Source organism: Sinohyriopsis cumingii, chromosome 6 (genome assembly GCF_028554795.1).
Source record: "Sinohyriopsis cumingii isolate HCF-2022 chromosome 6, ASM2855479v2, whole genome shotgun sequence".
Lineage (NCBI taxonomy): Eukaryota > Metazoa > Mollusca > Bivalvia > Unionida > Unionidae > Sinohyriopsis > Sinohyriopsis cumingii.
Window position 1 is genome coordinate 59,122,649 of NC_142966.1, and position 4,926 is coordinate 59,127,574.

A 4,926-nucleotide genomic window follows, 5' to 3' on the forward strand; every position below is an offset into this window, starting at 1 on the left:
AATGTTTTGTAAAAAAGAAAAAGACGAAAAGAAATCTAAGTGAACTTTATTTTAGCCAAAATTTAGGGTTCCCTCCTTTTTCATCTCCATTTCTCTGTTTACTTTGTATCTTTTTAGATCTATTACAAGTATATGTATTTATATAAATTTGTACGCCCATAGAAGATGACAAATAAATATATTGAATGCATATGAATGAATAATAGCAAAATAATAAGATAAATTTGGACACCAGTCTATAGTAAGCAGATAAAATACCGTTAGAGTTCTTATAAAGGCCAGCATCTTTTCTGGAAAAACAAGGTGATCAAAGTACATATGTCAGAAGTTTAACCTCCATGTGTAATCATTGTTTAACAACTACCAAATGCTGAACAAACCATTAATGCCATTAGTATGGTATGGGGTAAAAACTTATTACATACGACCCCCACCCCATGCTTCATAAAATAAAGCAAATATATATCACACCCTGTATTTAAACATTTCAAAGGTTCACTGGTGATACCATGTTTAACCCAATACTGTCCTCATCATCTATCTCTGTGTAATATTGTGCAATCATCATTATCATCATCATCATAATTATCATCATCCTGTTATGATTTCTTTTATAGTGTTAGTAGTAGTAGTAGTAGTAGTAGCAGTAGTAGTAGTGGTAATAGCAGTATTGTTGGGTTAAACATCATCCATTATTAGGAGTATTTTAAAAAGTTGAAAATTTTCTGGGGTGAATATTTTACGCAAGATTTTTATCAGGATTAAACATTCAATGGTAACAATTATATGTGACAGTCATCATTCTCTCTAACCCTACTCAGCTTCACCCTATGACATTGGCTTAACACAAATGTGACAAAAGTGATCAAGAATGCAAAGATCAACCCAAAAATACGACAGCTATTGTAGATGGCTGCACATCAATGGGGTCAAACTCACTATAATATGATCTAGTGGGTCTTAATTAGTGTTGGAAAACTACAATTAGAGAAAATGAGCATTCAGGAGCCATGGCTCCTCTAAAAGATGATGCAAAATGCTTAAAAACCCAACTTCTTTGAGGATTCAAACAAGACCCAATGTAAAGATTTCCAAGTGCTAATAACATGGCTCCAAAAATAAAATAAATGAGACAAAAACCATAAAAGACACATTTAGATATCAGACACAATGTTCACATGAAATTGCATCTGTATATGATGAATGGTTATAAATTTACTGATTACAAGCAACATCCCATCTAAAGTTGACTGACAGGGACAATAACTCTGCCCAAACTGGACAAAACCAATAAAATGCCCATCTAAGTCTGAACAACAATGTTCTTATGAGACCTAATCAGAATATATTGAATGGTTCCTGAGCTATGATAATTGCAGGCAACATTCCAAGTTTCCATATACTGACAAGACTTTACCTGCCAAGAGGCATAACCTTGTCCAAAATGAAGTTGACAGGACTTTACACGATAACAGGCATTAACCTGTCCAAAATGAAGTAGATAAAACTTCATCTGACAAGAGGCATAACCCTGTTCAAAATCAAGCAGACAAGACTTCAGCTGACAACAGGCATAAACCTGTTCAAAATGGAGCAGACAAGACTTCACCTGACAAGAGGCATAACCCTGTTCAAAATGGAGTTTACAAGACTTCACCTGACAAGAGGCATAACCCTGTCCAAAATGGAGCAGACAAGACTTCACCTGACAACATGCAAAACCTTGTTCAAAATGGAGTAGACAAGATGAAACTCATTAAAGACACATGAAACAACTTTCAAACCAAACTGCATCAGGAGATCTTGTTTGGTTTCTTGACCGTTGCCAGTTACAAGCAGCATCCCAAGTAAACATCTTTCAAGGATCATAACTCTATCAAAAATGGAGCTGAGACAAAACCAATAAAATGCACTTCTAGGTCCATTATACAATGTACATACCAAATTTCTTCAGGATATGTTGAATGGTTCTAGGGCTGCCACATGTACTCAAAAATACCATGACTGACAAATGTATTAGTCATATTATTATGATTGCCTTCTCATTTAATCTAACTTTGTCTTACAGAAATCAGTGGGGCTCTCATTCTTTCATATGTATATACAAGGTCTATATACAATCCTATTTAGAAACACAAGGAAGGATGCTTCCATATGAAATGTTTTTAATCATCATTTTACAAGCTATACTATATGTAGCTTGATAAAAACTACTAATATATAACTCAAATATTCATGTACTAACATCCAACAAAAATATTCTGGTACTGCATTTCATTCAAACGTTCTGGTACCAACACTGAACTTCAATATTCTCGTTGTAATGCTACAGTACATTCTGCTGATTTATCTAACAATAAATACTGACAACCCATTATTTTCTGTAAAGCCTTTGGCCTCACATGTATACATAGCATGTTATTCTGTCACTGGAGGAAACAGGCACTCTTCAAAGAAAAGAAAACCTTTTTTTATCAGTCACATGATGTGGCACCTGAAGTCTCCTATATAAACAAGCCACCCGCACAAGGTATCTCGTAGCTATTCTGGTGTTGTAGCAGAGCGGTAAGTTCAATAATAGGTGCATATTTGGTATAGAGGTGGTGTTATAGTCATCTTAGGACATAGTCCAAGCTATACTTTTTGCCATATTTTCTTTTTGTTTATTTGTAATGGCTACTGAAGAGGACAAAGTCCTCTCAATTACCAACCTCGAAGCCAACTCGGAATTTTCGGGTTTGGGGCCTGAGGATATTGCAGCCTTTTGCGAAGTTGAGGCAAGTTCCTCAAAAGAGAGAGGAGTTAAGAAGCCACAAAAACAGAAAAGTAAAGAGAAAAAATTGAAGTCTGTTGTAACTCAAGTTCAGAAAGTGGCAAAACACATGCTTCTTATAGAGACCAAGAAAGCAAAAAATGTCAGACAGTCAAGGACATCCAGTCTCATAGACATAAATGGCAGATGACAATGAAATTGATGCCCTTTTGGTGAATGCTTACCTGAATTACATGTTGAAGTTGAAAATGAAGGGCCATATAGTGATGTTGATGTTACCCCAGCAGAGGGTGATACAAGTAGACCACTCAAGCAAATTTCTTTGAGTGGAAAAATAAATGGGGCATTGTTTGATACTCTGCAGCCTGATTACAACTGTATTTCTACCAGCAATGCTGATATGTGACAGTTACCCAAACTGAAAACTCCCCAAAAAGGAGAGCCAATATCTAACTCCTTAGCAGAGCTGATTAATACTGCATGCACTTCTTTATGTGTACAAGTACAAGATCCCAGAAAACTGTGATAAGTTGGGTCCCCCACTTGTCAATCAAGAAATTTGGAATGACTTTAGCAAACAAGTTCACTCTTATGACAAAACCTTTAGGGATATACAAAATCTTGTGGCTGCAGGCATGATGCCAGTTGTCCAATTAGCAGAATTACTGAAGTCTCAGACTGCCACTAATGAAGAAACAAAGACCCTAATTTCTGATGCTATTACCCTTATGGATCAGGTCCAATATCATGTCTACTCAGAAGGAGGTACATGATTTGACCGCATTTAAAAAGGAAATATTCCAATTTTTGTAATATGCATACCCCCATAACATCAATGCTCTTTGGGGATAATGTGGTCAAGGAAGTTAAAAGATGTGACACTGGGTTTGCACTCGCAAAAGAAAATTTGAACCAAATTTACAGAGTTTTCAATAGAGGCCATGGTGCTAGAGGCGGTGGACCCATACAAGGTCCAGGTTTCAATCAGACAGAAAGATTTAGATTTCAACCTTATAGTGCTCAAAATACATACAGGTATCAATACCAAAATTCAAATAGAGGAAGGAGACCTGCCTATAATAGTCCCCCAAACAAGCCCACAAATTAAAATCTATAGAGGTAAGTTCAGTGGGAAATCTTAAACACTGTATTGCTATATGGAATAGTTTTACTCGTGATCCGTGGACTTTACAAACAGTTTCTGGGTACAAAATAAAGTTTGATTCCATGCCTTTCCAGTCCTTTTTTCCAAATGAAATTCCCTTTTCTGATGAGCAGAGAACCATTATATCCAATGAAATCACTGAACTTCTACACAAAGGAGCTATAGTTCCATCCACATGTGAGAGTAATCAATTTCTTTCAATATTTTTATTGTTCCCAAACCTAATGGAAAATTTAGGCCAGTTATTAACCTGAAACAGCTGAATAAATTTGTTCATTATGAACAATTTAAGCAAGAAACATTTCAAATTGTTTTAGACCTCATCCAGAAAAATGATTTCTTAATTTATATTGATCTAAAGGATGCATATTTTAGTATTCCAATACATACAGATTATCTGAAGTTTCTAAAGTTTATTTGGAACGTCAGCTTTTTTAGTCTGCATGTTTACCTTTTGGGCTTTGCTCCAAGAGTTTTCACCAAGATCCTAAAACCCATTTATGCATGGTTTAGGCAGCAGTGCATTAGGTGTTCCTATTTTATTGGTGACTAGTTGAATTTGGATGGTGATGGTCACATCTGCTTGCAAAACACATGGACTATGATTGAGACACTAAAATCTCTTGGTTTCACTATCATTCTAAAAAAATCAGTGCCTATTCCATCGCAACAAATTACTTTTTTGGTTTTGTTTAGACTGTACAGTTGAAGGTTTTTCTTACTGAGGAGAAAGTGGAAAAGATCCATGTTTTTGCCAAGAAGCTCATTGATAGAAAGTATGTTAGAGTATGAGAGTTGGCATCATTTATTGGTATGATTATTAATGCCTTTAATGCAATCCTGGAAGCCCCAATGCACTACAGGTATTTAGAACATGATAAAATAAAAGTCCTTTGTACAAACAAAACTTTTGATAATACAGTACAGTTATCTCCACAAAGTATCCAGGAACTTAAATGGTGGTATCTAAATGTTGCAGACAGGAACA

At 35.5% G+C, this 4,926-nt stretch overlaps 1 pseudogene; it reads left to right on the top strand.

The window, feature by feature from the left end:
- The first annotated feature begins 2,672 nt into the window (after positions 1 to 2,672).
- LOC149797035 (uncharacterized) lies at positions 2,673 to 3,881 on the top strand (annotated as a pseudogene).
- Positions 3,882 to 4,926: the final 1,045 nt, after the last annotated feature.